Source organism: Sceloporus occidentalis, unplaced genomic scaffold (assembly GCF_023333645.1).
Source record: "Sceloporus occidentalis isolate IW3139 unplaced genomic scaffold, rSceOcc1.0.p SCAF_111, whole genome shotgun sequence".
NCBI lineage: Eukaryota > Metazoa > Chordata > Lepidosauria > Squamata > Phrynosomatidae > Sceloporus > Sceloporus occidentalis.
In genome coordinates this window covers 1,506,014-1,522,556 of record NW_028317091.1, presented here as the reverse complement: position 1 = coordinate 1,522,556, position 16,543 = coordinate 1,506,014, and the positions used below count along the sequence as shown (strand labels likewise).

Here is a 16,543-nt window from a genome sequence, read left to right as displayed (position 1 = left end):
CAGCGGAAGCGTGCTGGGCCCATAACCCAGAGGTCGATGTGTCGAAACCATCCTCTGCTAGATGTCATTTTTACATAGGCTTAATAACTTCTGTCATTGATGATATTGCATGAAAACAGCATTCTCCCCTCGGACAAGCTGTCACACAGAAAGTAGAGTGGCGCAGCGGAAGCGTGCTGGGCCCATAACCCAGAGGTCGATGGATCGAAACCATCCTCTGCTAGATGTCATTTTTACATAGGGTTAATAACTTCTGTCATTGATGCTATTGCATGAAAACAGCATTCTCCCCTCGGACAAGCCGTCACACGGAAAGCAGAGTGGCGCAGCGGAAGCGTGCTGGGCCCATGACCCAGAGATCGATGGATTGAAACCATCCTCTGCTAATTTTGTTTTTATAATGTCACTTTTCTGTTTAAGCACAACTGGCGTTGCATAAGATTAATTGGCACGTAGGGTTAATAACTTGTGTCATTTATGATATTGTATGAAAACGGCATTCTCCCCTTGCCAGCCACTATTTTGGTAACGGCTGCCCGAATTATTAACAACATGTAGTATTGTAGACGTGGCCTAAATTAAAAAACAAAAAATTAATAATAATAATCTAAGCAATCCAAAATTGGCACTATGCCAAAAAGTTTTTCCTGTGTTTTTTCATGGAAGGATTGGCATGCTTTGTCTGGAAAATAACTTTCCACAAGTGGAATAAGAAGATTTAGCTTAATGTTGGAAAGCTTTAAGGATTTTGCATTTCTGTCTTTCAATGTAATCATTAGCTCATTGTCATTGCAAACACAGGAATGAAAGTTTTCAGGAGAACATCCCGCTCGTCCCTGGGTGGGCTTGAACCACCAACCTTTCGGTTAACAGCCGAACGCGCTAACCGATTGCGCCACAGAGACAACCACATGTGACTACTTTCAGAGAAGCAGTGAGGATTATGACTTTAAACCTTCAGCATTCCAGAGGGCTTAATGACCATAGCAGAAGAATTGACAGTTGTATCTCAACTGTTTATACATTATTTCATGATGGTGAGAACTTGTACTCCTAAATTGTCTTTACGAATCTTGAAGAAGAGATTTGGAAAAAAAGTCAGATATTCATGTTTTTTTTATCATTTGGGAAGAAAGTGGCAAAAAGTTGGCACTTTCGAAGCTTGAAGAAGAGATTTGGAGAAAAAAAAGTCAGGAATTAATGTGTTTTTATCATTTGTGAAAAAAAAATGCATGAAGAAGCAGGGTGGCGCAGCGGAAGCGTGCTGGGCCCATAACCCAGAGGTCAATGGATCGAAACCATCCTCTGCTAGATGTCATTTTTACATAGGCTTAATAACTTCTGTCATTGATGATATTGCATTAAAACAGCATTCTCCCCTCGGACAAGCTGTCACACGGAAAGCAGAGTGGCGCAGCGGAAGCGTGCTGGGCCCATAACCCAGAGATCGATGGATCGAAACCATCCTCTGCTAGATGTCATTTTTACATAGGGTTAATAACTTCTGTCATTGATGATATTGCATGAAAACAGCATTCTCCCCTCGGACAAGCCATCACACGGAAAGCAGAGTGGCGCAGCGGAAGCGTGCTGGGCCCATAACCCAGAGGTCGATGGATCGAAACCATCCTCTGCTAATTTTGTTTTTATAATGTCACTTTTCTGTTTAAGCACAACTGGTGTTGAATAAGATTAATTGGCACGTAGGGTTAATAACTTGTGTCATTTATGATATTGTATGAAAACAGCATTCTCCCCTTGCCAGCCACTATTTTGGTAACGGCTGCCCGAATTATTAACAACATGTAGTATTGTAGACGTGGCCTAAATTAAAAAACAAAAAATTAATAATAATAATCTAAGCAATCCAAAATTGGCACTATGCCAAAAAGTTTTTCCTGTGTTTTTTCATGGAAGGATTGGCATGCTTTGTCTGGAAAATAACTTTCCACAAGTGGAATAAGAAGATTTAGCTTAATGTTGGAAAGCTTTAAGGATTTTGCATTTCTGTCTTTCAATGTAATCATTAGCTCATTGGCGTTGCAAACACAGGAATGAAAGTTTTCAGGAGAACATCCCGCTCGTCCCTGGGTGGGCTTGAACCACCAACCTTTCGGTTAACAGCCGAACGCGCTAACCGATTGCGCCACAGAGACAACCACATGTGACTACTTTCAGAGAAGCAGTGAGGATTATGACTTTAAACCTTCAGCATTCCAGAGGGCTTAATGACCATAGCAGAAGAATTGACAGTTGTATCTCAACTGTTTATACATTATTTCATGATGGTGAGAACTTGTACTCCTAAATTGTCTTTACGAATCTTGAAGAAGAGATTTGGAAAAAAGTCAGATATTCATGGGTTTTTTTATCATTTGGGAAGAAAGTGGCAAAAAGTTCGCACTTTCGAAGCTTGAAGAAGAGATTTGGAGAAAAAAAAGTCAGGAATTAATGTGTTTTTATCATTTGTGAAAAAAACAAGCACATGAAAAAGCAGAGTGGCGCAGCGGAAGCGTGCTGGACCCATAACCCAGAGGTCGATGGATAGAAACCATCCTCTGCTAGATGTCATTTTTACATAGGGTTAATAACTTCTGTCATTGATGATATTGCATGAAAACAGCATTCTCCCCTCGGACAAGCTGTCACACGGAAAGCAGAGTGGCGCAGCGGAAGCGTGCTGGGCCCATAACCCAGAGGTCGATGGATCGAAACCATCCTCTGCTAGATGTCATTTTTACATAGGGTTAATAACTTCTGTCATTGATGATATTGCATGAAAACAGCATTCTCCCCTCGGACAAGCCGTCACACAGAAAGCAGAGTGGCGCAGCGGAAGCGTGCTGGGCCCATAACCCAGAGGTCGATGGATCGAAACCAACTTCTGCTAGATGTCATTTTTACATAGGGTTAATAACTTCTGTCATTGATGATATTGCATGAAAACAGCATTCTCCCCTCGGACAAGCCGTCACACGGAAAGCAGAGTGGCGCAGCGGAAGCGTGCTGGGCCCATAACCCAGAGGTCGATGGATCGAAACCATCCTCTGCTAATTTTGTTTTTATAATGTCACTTTTCTGTTTAAGCACAACTGGCGTTGCATAAGATTAATTGGCACGTAGGTTTAATAACTTGTGTCATTTATGATATTGTATGAAAACGGCATTCTCCCCTTGCCAGCCACTATTTTGGTAACGGCTGCCCGAATTATTAACAACATGTAGTATTGTAGACGTGGCCTAAATTAAAAAACAAAAAATTAATAATAATAATCTAAGCAATCCAAAATTGGCACTATGCCAAAAAGTTTTTCCTGTGTTTTTTCATGGAAGGATTGGCATGCTTTGTCTGGAAAATAACTTTCCACAAGTGGCATAAGAAGATTTAGCTTAATGTTGGAAAGCTTTAAGGATTTTGCATTTCTGTCTTTCAATGTAATCATTAGCTCATTGGCATTGCAAACACAGGAACAAAAGTGTTCAGGAAAACATCCTGCTCGTCCCTGGGTGGGCTTGAACCACCACCCTTTCAGTTAACAGCCGAACAAGCTAAACGATTGCGCCACACAGACACCCACATGTGACTGCTTTCAGAGAAGGTTTGTGACTTTAAACCGTCAGCATTCCAGAGGGCTTAATGACCATAGCAGAAGAATTGACAGTTGTATCTCAACTGTTTATACATTATTTCATGATGGTGAGAACTTGTACTCCTAAATTGTCTTTACGAATCTTGAAGAAGAGATTTGGAAAAAAAGTCAGATATTCATGTTTTTTTTATCATTTGGGAAGAAAGTGGCAAAAAGTTGGCACTTTCGAAGCTTGAAGAAGAGATTTGGAGAAAAAAAAGTCAGGAATTAATGTGTTTTTATCATTTGTGAAAAAGACACGCATGAAGAAGCAGGGTGGCGCAGCGGAAGCGTGCTGGGCCCATAACCCAGAGGTCAATGGATTGAAACCATCCTCTGCTAGACGTCATTTTCACATAGGCTTAATAACTTCTGTCATTGATGATATTGCATGAAAACAGCATTCTCCCCTCGGACAAGCCATCACACAGAAAGCAGAGTGGCGCAGCGGAAGCGTGCTGGGCCCATAACCCAGAGGTCGATGGATCGAAACCATCCTCTGCTAGATGTCATTTTTACATAGGGTTAATAACTTCTGTCATTGATGATATTGCATGAAAACAGCATTCTCCCCTCGGACAAGCCGTCACACGGAAAGCAGAGTGGCGCAGCGGAAGCGTGCTGGGCCCATAACCCAGAGGTCGATGGATCGAAACCATCCTCTGCTAATTTTGTTTTTATAATGTCACTTTTCTGTTTAAGCACAACTGGTGTTGAATAAGATTAATTGGCACGTAGGGTTAATAACTTGTGTCATTTATGATATTGTATGAAAACAGCATTCTCCCCTTGCCAGCCACTATTTTGGTAACGGCTGCCCGAATTATTAACAACATGTAGTATTGTAGACGTGGCCTAAATTAAAAAACAAAAAATTAATAATAATAATCTAAGCAATCCAAAATTGGCACTATGCCAAAAAGTTTTTCCTGTGTTTTTTCATGGAAGGATTGGCATGCTTTGTCTGGAAAATAACTTTCCACAAGTGGAATAAGAAGATTTAGCTTAATGTTGGAAAGCTTTAAGGATTTTGCATTTCTGTCTTTCAATGTAATCATTAGCTCATTGGCGTTGCAAACACAGGAATGAAAGTTTTCAGGAGAACATCCCGCTCGTCCCTGGGTGGGCTTGAACCACCAACCTTTCGGTTAACAGCCGAACGCGCTAACCGATTGCGCCACAGAGACAACCACATGTGACTACTTTCAGAGAAGCAGTGAGGATTATGACTTTAAACCTTCAGCATTCCAGAGGGCTTAATGACCATAGCAGAAGAATTGACAGTTGTATCTCAACTGTTTATACATTATTTCATGATGGTGAGAACTTGTACTCCTAAATTGTCTTTACGAATCTTGAAGAAGAGATTTGGAAAAAAAGTCAGATATTCATGTTTTTTTTATCATTTGGGAAGAAAGTGGCAAAAAGTTGGCACTTTCGAAGCTTGAAGAAGAGATTTGGAGAAAAAAAAGTCAGGAATTAATGTGTTTTTATCATTTGTGAAAAAGACACGCATGAAGAAGCAGGGTGGCGCAGCGGAAGCGTGCTGGGCCCATAACCCAGAGGTCAATGGATTGAAACCATCCTCTGCTAGACGTCATTTTCACATAGGCTTAATAACTTCTGTCATTGATGATATTGCATGAAAACAGCATTCTCCCCTCGGACAAGCCATCACACAGAAAGCAGAGTGGCGCAGCGGAAGCGTGCTGGGCCCATAACCCAGAGGTCGATGGATCGAAACCATCCTCTGCTAGATGTCATTTTTACATAGGGTTAATAACTTCTGTCATTGATGATATTGCATGAAAACAGCATTCTCCCCTCGGACAAGCCGTCACACGGAAAGCAGAGTGGCGCAGCGGAAGCGTGCTGGGCCCATAACCCAGAGGTCGATGGATCGAAACCATCCTCTGCTAATTTTGTTTTTATAATGTCACTTTTCTGTTTAAGCACAACTGGTGTTGAATAAGATTAATTGGCACGTAGGGTTAATAACTTGTGTCATTTATGATATTGTATGAAAACAGCATTCTCCCCTTGCCAGCCACTATTTTGGTAACGGCTGCCCGAATTATTAACAACATGTAGTATTGTAGACGTGGCCTAAATTAAAAAACAAAAAATTAATAATAATAATCTAAGCAATCCAAAATTGGCACTATGCCAAAAAGTTTTTCCTGTGTTTTTTCATGGAAGGATTGGCATGCTTTGTCTGGAAAATAACTTTCCACAAGTGGAATAAGAAGATTTAGCTTAATGTTGGAAAGCTTTAAGGATTTTGCATTTCTGTCTTTCAATGTAATCATTAGCTCATTGGCGTTGCAAACACAGGAATGAAAGTTTTCAGGAAAACATCCCGCTCGTCCCTGGGTGGGCTTGAACCACCAACCTTTCGGTTAACAGCCGAACGCGCTAACCGATTGCGCCACAGAGACAACCACATGTGACTACTTTCAGAGAAGCAGTGAGGATTATGACTTTAAACCTTCAGCATTCCAGAGGGCTTAATGACCATAGCAGAAGAATTGACAGTTGTATCTCAACTGTTTATACATTATTTCATGATGGTGAGAACTTGTACTCCTAAATTGTCTTTACGAATCTTGAAGAAGAGATTTGGAAAAAAAGTCAGATATTCATGTTTTTTTTATCATTTGGGAAGAAAGTGGCAAAAAGTTGGCACTTTCGAAGCTTGAAGAAGAGATTTGGAGAAAAAAAAGTCAGGAATTAATGTGTTTTTATCATTTGTGAAAAAAAAAAACGCATGAAGAAGCAGGGTGGCGCAGCGGAAGCGTGCTGGGCCCATAACCCAGAGGTCAATGGATCGAAACCATCCTCTGCTAGATATCATTTTTACATAGGGTTAATAACTTCTGTCATTGATGATATTGCATGAAAACAGCATTCTCCCCTCGGACAAGCTGTCACACGGAAAGCAGAGTGGCGCAGCGGAAGCGTGCTGGGCCCATAACCCAGAGGTCGATGGATCGAAACCATCCTCTGCTAATTTTGTTTTTATAATGTCACTTTTCTGTTTAAGCACAACTGGTGTTGAATAAGATTAATTGGCACGTAGGGTTAATAACTTGTGTCATTTATGATATTGTATGAAAACAGCATTCTCCCCTTGCCAGCCACTATTTTGGTAACGGCTGCCCGAATTATTAACAACATGTAGTATTGTAGACGTGGCCTAAATTAAAAAACAAAAAATTAATAATAATAATCTAAGCAATCCAAAATTGGCACTATGCCAAAAAGTTTTTCTCTGTGTTTTTTCATGGAAGGATTGGCATGCTTTGTCTGGAAAATAACTTTCCACAAGTGGAATAAGAAGATTTAGCTTAATGTTGGAAAGCTTTAAGGATTTTGCATTTCTGTCTTTCAATGTAATCATTAGCTCATTGGCGTTGCAAACACAGGAATGAAAGTTTTCAGGAAAACATCCCGCTCGTCCCTGGGTGGGCTTGAACCACCAACCTTTCGGTTAACAGGCCGAACGCGCTAACCGATTGCGCCACAGAGACAACCACATGTGACTACTTTCAGAGAAGCAGTGAGGATTATGACTTTAAACCTTCAGCATTCCAGAGGGCTTAATGACCATAGCAGAAGAATTGACAGTTGTATCTCAACTGTTTATACATTATTTCATGATGGTGAGAACTTGTACTCCTAAATTGTCTTTACGAATCTTGAAGAAGAGATTTGGAAAAAAAGTCAGATATTCATGTTTTTTTTATCATTTGGGAAGAAAGTGGCAAAAAGTTGGCACTTTCGAAGCTTGAAGAAGAGATTTGGAGAAAAAAAAGTCAGGAATTAATGTGTTTTTATCATTTGTGAAAAAAAAAAACGCATGAAGAAGCAGGGTGGCGCAGCGGAAGCGTGCTGGGCCCATAACCCAGAGGTCAATGGATCGAAACCATCCTCTGCTAGATGTCGTTTTTACATAGGCTTAATAACTTGTCATTGATGATATTGCATGAAAACAGCATTCTCCCCTCGGACAAGCCGTCACACGGAAAGCAGAGTGGCGCAGCGGAAGCGTGCTGGGCCCATAACCCAGAGGTCGATGGATCGAAACCATCCTCTGCTAATTTTGTTTTTATAATGTCACTTTTCTGTTTAAGCACAACTGGTGTTGAATAAGATTAATTGGCACGTAGGGTTAATAACTTGTGTCATTTATGATATTGTATGAAAACAACATTTTCCCCTCGGACAAGCTGTTACACGGAAAGCAGAGTGGCGCAGCGGAAGCGTGCTGGGCCCATAACCCAGAGGTCGATGGATCGAAACCTTCCTCTGCTAATTTTGTTTTTATAATGTCACTTTTCTGTTTAAGCACAACTGGCGTTGCATAAGATTAATTGGCACGTAGGGTTAATAACTTGTGTCATTTATGATATTGTATGAAAACGGCATTCTCCCCTTGCCAGCCACTATTTTGGTAACGGCTGCCCGAATTATTAACAACATGTAGTATTGTAGACGTGGCCTAAATTAAAAAACAAAAAATTAATAATAATAATCTAAGCAATCCAAAATTGGCACTATGCCAAAAAAGTTTTTCCTGTGTTTTTTCATGGAAGGATTGGCATGCTTTGTCTGGAAAATAACTTTCCACAAGTGGAATAAGAAGATTTAGCTTAATGTTGGAAAGCTTTAAGGATTTTGCATTTCTGTCTTTCAATGTAATCATTAGCTCATTGGCGTTGCAAACACAGGAATGAAAGTTTTCAGGAAAACATCCCGCTCTTCCCTGGGTGGGCTTGAACCACCAACCTTTCGGTTAACAGCCGAACGCACTAACCGATTGCGCCACAGAGACAACCACATGTGACTACTTTCAGAGAAGCAGTGAGGATTATGACTTTAAACCTTCAGCATTCCAGAGGGCTTAATGACCATAGCAGAAGAATTGACAGTTGTATCTCAACTGTTTATACATTATTTCATGATGGTGAGAACTTGTACTCCTAAATTGTCTTTACGAATCTTGAAGAAGAGATTTGGAAAAAAAGTCAGATATTCATGTTTTTTTTATCATTTGGGAAGAAAGTGGCAAAAAGTTGGCACTTTCGAAGCTTGAAGAAGAGATTTGGAGAAAAAAAAGTCAGGAATTAATGTGTTTTTATCATTTGTGAAAAACAAAACGCATGAAGGAGCAGGGTGGCGCAGCGGAAGCGTGCTGGGCCCATAACCCAGAGGTCAATGGATCGGAACCATCCTCTGCTAGATGTCATTTTTACATAGGCTTAATAACTTCTGTCATTGATGATATTGCATGAAAACAGCATTCTCCCCTCGGAAAAGCTGTCACACGGAAAGCAGAGTGGCGCAGCGGAAGCGTGCTGGGCCCATAACCCAGAGGTCGATGGATCGAAACCATCCTCTGCTAGATGTCATTTTTACATAGGGTTAATAACTTCTGTCATTGATGATATTGCATGAAAACAGCATTCTCCCCTCGGACAAGCCGTCACACGGAAAGCAGAGTGGCGCAGCGGAAGCGTGCTGGGCCCATAACCCAGAGGTAGATGGATTGAAACCATCCTCTGCTAATTTGGTTTTTATAATGTCACTTTTCTGTTTAAGCACAACTGGCGTTGCATAAGATTAATTGGCACGTAGGGTTAATAACTTGTGTCATTTATGATATTGTATGAAAACGGCATTCTCCCCTTGCCAGCCACTATTTTGGTAACGGCTGCCCGAATTATTAACAACATGTAGTATTGTAGACGTGGCCTAAATTAAAAAACAAAAAATTAATAATAATAATCTAAGCAATCCAAAATTGGCACTATGCCAAAAAGTTTTTCCTGTGTTTTTTAATGGAAGGATTGGCATGCTTTGTCTGGAAAATAACTTTCCACAAGTGGAATAAGAAGATTTAGCTTAATGTTGGAAAGCTTTAAGGATTTTGCATTTCTGTCTTTCAATGTAATCATTAGCGTTGGAAACACAGGAATGAAAGTTTTCAGGAAAACATCCCGCTCGTCCCTGGGTGGGCTTGAACCACCAACCTTTAGGTTAACAGCCGACCGCGCTAACCGATTGCGCCACAGAGACAACCACATGTGACTACTTTCAGAGAAGCAGTGAGGATTATGACTTTAAACCTTCAGCATTCCAGAGGGCTTAATGACCATAGCAGAAGAATTGACAGTTGTATCTCAACTGTTTATACATTATTTCATGATGGTGAGAACTTGTACTCCTAAATTGTCTTTACGAATCTTGAAGAAGAGATTTGGAAAAAAAGTCAGATATTCATGTTTTTTTTATCATTTGGGAAGAAAGTGGCAAAAAGTTGGCACTTTCGAAGCTTGAAGAAGAGATTTGGAGAAAAAAAAGTCAGGAATTAATGTGTTTTTATCATTTGTGAAAAAAAAAACGCATGAAGAAGCAGGGTGGCGCAGCGGAAGCGTGCTGGGCCCATAACCCAGAGGTCAATGGATCGAAACCATCCTCTGCTAGATGTCATTTTTACATAGGGTTAATAACTTCTGTCATTGATGATATTGCATGAAAACAGCATTCTCCCCTCGGACAAGCCGTCACACAGAAAGCAGAGTGGCGCAGCGGAAGCGTGCTGGGCCCATAGCCCAGAGGTCGATGGATCGAAACCATCCTCTGCTAGATGTCATTTTTACATAGGGTTAATAACTTCTGTCATTGATGATATTGCATGAAAACAGCATTCTCCCCTCGGACAATACGTCACACGGAAAGCAGAGTGGCGCAGCGGAAGCGTGCTGGGCCCATAACCCAGAGGTCGATGGATCAAAACCATCCTCTGCTAATTTTGTTTTTATAATGTCACTTTTCTGTTTAAGCACAACTGGTGTTGAATAAGATTAATTGGCACGTAGGGTTAATAACTTGTGTCATTTATGATATTGTATGAAAACAGCATTTTCCCCTCGGACAAGCTGTTACACGGAAAGCAGAGTGGCGCAGCGGAAGCGTGCTGGGCCCATAACCCAGAGGTCGATGGATCGAAACCATCCTCTGCTAATTTTGTTTTTATAATGTCACTTTTCTGTTTAAGCACAACTGCCGTTGCATAAGATTAATTGGCACGTAGGGTTAATAACTTGTGTCATTTATGATATTGTATGAAAACGGCATTCTCCCCTTGCCAGCCACTATTTTGGTAACGGCTGCCCGAATTATTAACAACATGTAGTATTGTAGACGTGGCCTAAATTAAAAAACAAAAAATTAATAATAATAATCTAAGCAATCCAAAATTGGCACTATGCCAAAAAGTTTTTCCTTTGTTTTTTCATGGAAGGATTGGCATGCTTTGTCTGGAAAATAACTTTCCACAAGTGGCATAAGAAGATTTAGCTTAATGTTGGAAAGCTTTAAGGAAAATCCTTAAAGCTTTCCAACATTAAGCTAAATCTTCTTATGCCACTTGTAATCATTAGCTCATTGGCGTTGCAAACACAGGAACAAAAGTGCTCAGGAAAACATCCTGCTCGTCCCTGGGTGGGCTTGAACCACCACCCTTTCAGTTAACAGCCGAACAAGCTAAACGATTGCGCCACAGAGACGCCCACATGTGACTGCTTTCAGAGAAGGTTTGTGACTTTAAACCGTCAGCATTACAGAGGGCTTAATGACCATAGCAGAAGAATTGACAGTTGTATCTCAACTGTTTATACATTATTTCATGATGGTGAGAACTTGTACTCCTAAATTGTCTTTACGAATCTTGAAGAAGAGATTTGGAAAAAAGTCAGATATTCATGGGTTTTTTTATCATTTGGGAAGAAAGTGGCAAAAAGTTCGCACTTTCGAAGCTTGAAGAAGAGATTTGGAGAAAAAAAAGTCAGGAATTAATGTGTTTTTATCATTTGTGAAAAAAAAAGAGCACATAAAAAAGCAGAGTGGCGCAGCGGAAGCGTGCTGGACCCATAACCCAGAGGTCGATGGATCGAAACCATCCTCTGCTAGATGTCATTTTTACATAGGCTTAATAACTTGTCATTGATGATATTGCATGAAAACAGCATTCTCCCCTCGGACAAGCCGTCACACGGAAAGCAGAGTGGCGCAGCGGAAGCGTGCTGGGCCCATAACCCAGAGATCGATGGATCGAAACCATCCTCTGCTAATTTTGTTTTTATAATGTCACTTTTCTGTTTAAGCACAACTGGTGTTGAATAAGATTAATTGGCACGTAGGGTTAATAACTTGTGTCATTTATGATATTGTATGAAAACAGCATTTTCCCCTCGGACAAGCTGTTACACGGAAAGCAGAGTGGCGCAGCGGAAGCGTGCTGGGCCCATAACCCAGAGGTCGATGGATCGAAACCATCCTCTGCTAATTTTGTTTTTATAATGTCACTTTTCTGTTTAAGCACAACTGGCGTTGCATAAGATTAATTGGCACGTAGGGTTAATAACTTGTGTCATTTATGATATTGTATGAAAACGGCATTCTCCCCTTGCCAGCCACTATTTTGGTAACGGCTGCCCGAATTATTAACAACATGTAGTATTGTAGACGTGGCCTAAATTAAAAAACAAAAAATTAATAATAATAATCTAAGCAATCCAAAATTGGCACTATGCCAAAAAGTTTTTCCTGTGTTTTTTCATGGAAGGATTGGCATGCTTTGTCTGGAAAATAACTTTCCACAAGTGGAATAAGAAGATTTAGCTTAATGTTGGAAAGCTTTAAGGATTTTGCATTTCTGTCTTTCAATGTAATCATTAGCTCATTGGCGTTGCAAACACAGGAATGAAAGTTTTCAGGAAAACATCCCGCTCTTCCCTGGGTGGGCTTGAACCACCAACCTTTCGGTTAACAGCCGAACGCACTAACCGATTGCGCCACAGAGACAACCACATGTGACTACTTTCAGAGAAGCAGTGAGGATTATGACTTTAAACCTTCAGCATTCCAGAGGGCTTAATGACCATAGCAGAAGAATTGACAGTTGTATCTCAACTGTTTATACATTATTTCATGATGGTGAGAACTTGTACTCCTAAATTGTCTTTACGAATCTTGAAGAAGAGATTTGGAAAAAAAGTCAGATATTCATGTTTTTTTTATCATTTGGGAAGAAAGTGGCAAAAAGTTGGCACTTTCGAAGCTTGAAGAAGAGATTTGGAGAAAAAAAAGTCAGGAATTAATGTGTTTTTATCATTTGTGAAAAACAAAACGCATGAAGGAGCAGGGTGGCGCAGCGGAAGCGTGCTGGGCCCATAACCCAGAGGTCAATGGATCGGAACCATCCTCTGCTAGATGTCATTTTTACATAGGCTTAATAACTTCTGTCATTGATGATATTGCATGAAAACAGCATTCTCCCCTCGGACAAGCTGTCACACGGAAAGCAGAGTGGCGCAGCGGAAGCGTGCTGGGCCCATAACCCAGAGGTCGATGGATCGAAACCATCCTCTGCTAATTTTGTTTTTATAATGTCACTTTTCTGTTTAAGCACAACTGGTGTTGAATAAGATTAATTGACACGTAGGGTTAATAACTTGTGTCATTTATGATATTGTATGAAAACAGCATTTTCCCCTCGGACAAGCTGTTACACGGAAAGCAGAGTGGCGCAGCGGAAGCATGCTGGGCCCATAACCCAGAGGTCGATGGATCGAAACCATCCTCTGCTAATTTTGTTTTTATAATGTCACTTTTCTGTTTAAGCACAACTGCCGTTGCATAAGATTAATTGGCACGTAGGGTTAATAACTTGTGTCATTTATGATATTGTATGAAAACGGCATTCTCCCCTTGCCAGCCACTATTTTGGTAACGGCTCCCCGAATTATTAACAACATGTAGTATTGTAGACGTGGCCTAAATTAAAAAACAAAAAATTAATAATAATAATCTAAGCAATCCAAAATTGGCACTATGCCAAAAAGTTTTTCCTGTGTTTTTTCATGGAAGGATTGGCATGCTTTGTCTGGAAAATAACTTTCCACAAGTGGCATAAGAAGATTTAGCTTAATGTTGGAAAGCTTTAAGGATTTTGCATTTCTGTCTTTCAATGTAATCATTAGCTCATTGGCATTGCAAACACAGGAACAAAAGTGTTCAGGAAAACATCCTGCTCGTCCCTGGGTGGGCTTGAACCACCACCCTTTCAGTTAACAGCCGAACAAGCTAAACGATTGCGCCACACAGACACCCACATGTGACTGCTTTCAGAGAAGGTTTGTGACTTTAAACCGTCAGCATTCCAGAGGGCTTAATGACCATAGCAGAAGAATTGACAGTTGTATCTCAACTGTTTATACATTATTTCATGATGGTGAGAACTTGTACTCCTAAATTGTCTTTACGAATCTTGAAGAAGAGATTTGGAAAAAAAGTCAGATATTCATGGGTTTTTTTATCATTTGGGAAGAAAGTGGCAAAAAGTTCGCACTTTCGAAGCTTGAAGAAGAGATTTGGAGAAAAAAAAGTCAGGAATTAATGTGTTTTTATCATTTGTGAAAAAAAAAAGCACATGAAAAAGCAGAGTGGCGCAGCGGAAGCGTGCTGGGCCCATAACCCAGAGGTCGATGTGTCGAAACCATCCTCTGCTAGATGTCATTTTTACATAGGCTTAATAACTTCTGTCATTGATGATATTGCATGAAAACAGCATTCTCCCCTCGGACAAGCTGTCACACAGAAAGTAGAGTGGCGCAGCGGAAGCGTGCTGGGCCCATAACCCAGAGGTCGATGGATCGAAACCATCCTCTGCTAGATGTCATTTTTACATAGGGTTAATAACTTCTGTCATTGATGCTATTGCATGAAAACAGCATTCTCCCCTCGGACAAGCCGTCACACGGAAAGCAGAGTGGCGCAGCGGAAGCGTGCTGGGCCCATGACCCAGAGGTCGATGGATTGAAACCATCCTCTGCTAATTTTGTTTTTATAATGTCACTTTTCTGTTTAAGCACAACTGGCGTTGCATAAGATTAATTGGCACGTAGGGTTAATAACTTGTGTCATTTATGATATTGTATGAAAACGGCATTCTCCCCTTGCCAGCCACTATTTTGGTAACGGCTGCCCGAATTATTAACAACATGTAGTATTGTAGACGTGGCCTAAATTAAAAAACAAAAAATTAATAATAATAATCTAAGCAATCCAAAATTGGCACTATGCCAAAAAGTTTTTCCTGTGTTTTTTCATGGAAGGATTGGCATGCTTTGTCTGGAAAATAACTTTCCACAAGTGGAATAAGAAGATTTAGCTTAATGTTGGAAAGCTTTAAGGATTTTGCATTTCTGTCTTTCAATGTAATCATTAGCTCATTGGCATTGCAAACACAGGAACAAAAGTGTTCAGGAAAACATCCTGCTCGTCCCTGGGGGGGCTTGAACCACCACCCTTTCAGTTAACAGCCGAACAAGCTAAACGATTGCGCCACAGAGACACCCACATGTGACTGCTTTCAGAGAAGGTTTGTGACTTTAAACCGTCAGCATTCCAGAGGGCTTAATGACCATAGCAGAAGAATTGACAGTTGTATCTCAACTGTTTATACATTATTTCATGATGGTGAGAACTTGTACTCCTAAATTGTCTTTACGAATCTTGAAGAAGAGATTTGGAAAAAAAGTCAGATATTCATGTTTTTTTTATCATTTGGGAAGAAAGTGGCAAAAAGTTGGCACTTTCGAAGCTTGAAGAAGAGATTTGGAGAAAAAAAAGTCAGGAATTAATGTGTTTTTATCATTTGTGAAAAAGATACGCATGAAGAAGCAGGGTGGCGCAGCGGAAGCGTGCTGGGCCCATAACCCAGAGGTCAATGGATTGAAACCATCCTCTGCTAGATGTCATTTTCACATAGGCTTAATAACTTCTGTCATTGATGATATTGCATGAAAACAGCATTCTCCCCTCGGACAAGCCATCACACAGAAAGCAGAGTGGCGCAGCGGAAGCGTGCTGGGCCCATAACCCAGAGGTCGATGGATCGAAACCATCCTCTGCTAGATGTCATTTTTACATAGGGTTAATAACTTCTGTCATTGATGATATTGCATGAAAACAGCATTCTCCCCTCGGACAAGCCGTCACACGGAAAGCAGAGTGGCGCAGCGGAAGCGTGCTGGGCCCATAACCCAGAGGTCGATGGATCGAAACCATCCTCTGCTAATTTTGTTTTTATAATGTCACTTTTCTGTTTAAGCACAACTGGTGTTGAATAAGATTAATTGGCACGTAGGGTTAATAACTTGTGTCATTTATGATATTGTATGAAAACAGCATTCTCCCCTTGCCAGCCACTATTTTGGTAACGGCTGCCCGAATTATTAACAACATGTAGTATTGTAGACGTGGCCTAAATTAAAAAACAAAAAATTAATAATAATAATCTAAGCAATCCAAAATTGGCACTATGCCAAAAAGTTTTTCCTGTGTTTTTTCATGGAAGGATTGGCATGCTTTGTCTGGAAAATAACTTTCCACAAGTGGAATAAGAAGATTTAGCTTAATGTTGGAAAGCTTTAAGGATTTTGCATTTCTGTCTTTCAATGTAATCATTAGCTCATTGGCGTTGCAAACACAGGAATGAAAGTTTTCAGGAAAACATTCCGCTCGTCCCTGGGTGGGCTTGAACCACCAACCTTTCGGTTAACAGCCGAACGCGCTAACCGATTGCGCCACAGAGACAACCACATGTGACTACTTTCAGAGAAGCAGTGAGGATTATGACTTTAAACCTTCAGCATTCCAGAGGGCTTAATGACCATAGCAGAAGAATTGACAGTTGTATCTCAACTGTTTATACATTATTTCATGATGGTGAGAACTTGTACTCCTAAATTGTCTTTACGAATCTTGAAGAAGAGATTTGGAAAAAAAGTCAGATATTCATGTTTTTTTTATCATTTGGGAAGAAAGTGGCAAAAAGTTGGCACTTT

General features: G+C 40.5%; 5 non-coding genes across 5 annotated transcripts; all 5 read right to left on the bottom strand.

Moving 5' to 3' along the window:
- Nucleotides 1-831: 831 nt before the first annotated feature.
- TRNAN-GUU (transfer RNA asparagine (anticodon GUU)) lies at nt 832-905 on the bottom strand. The gene has a single exon. It is a non-coding gene; the product is annotated as a tRNA-Asn (tRNA).
- A 1,177-nt stretch (nt 906-2,082) lies between these two features.
- Nucleotides 2,083-2,156, bottom strand: TRNAN-GUU (transfer RNA asparagine (anticodon GUU)). Its single transcript has one exon. It is a non-coding gene; the product is annotated as a tRNA-Asn (tRNA).
- Nucleotides 2,157-4,742: 2,586 nt separating this feature from the next.
- TRNAN-GUU (transfer RNA asparagine (anticodon GUU)) lies at nt 4,743-4,816 on the bottom strand. Its single transcript has one exon. It is a non-coding gene; the product is annotated as a tRNA-Asn (tRNA).
- A 1,177-nt stretch (nt 4,817-5,993) lies between these two features.
- Nucleotides 5,994-6,067, bottom strand: TRNAN-GUU (transfer RNA asparagine (anticodon GUU)). Its single transcript has one exon. It is a non-coding gene; the product is annotated as a tRNA-Asn (tRNA).
- Nucleotides 6,068-16,218: 10,151 nt separating this feature from the next.
- Nucleotides 16,219-16,292, bottom strand: TRNAN-GUU (transfer RNA asparagine (anticodon GUU)). The gene has a single exon. It is a non-coding gene; the product is annotated as a tRNA-Asn (tRNA).
- Nucleotides 16,293-16,543: the final 251 nt, after the last annotated feature.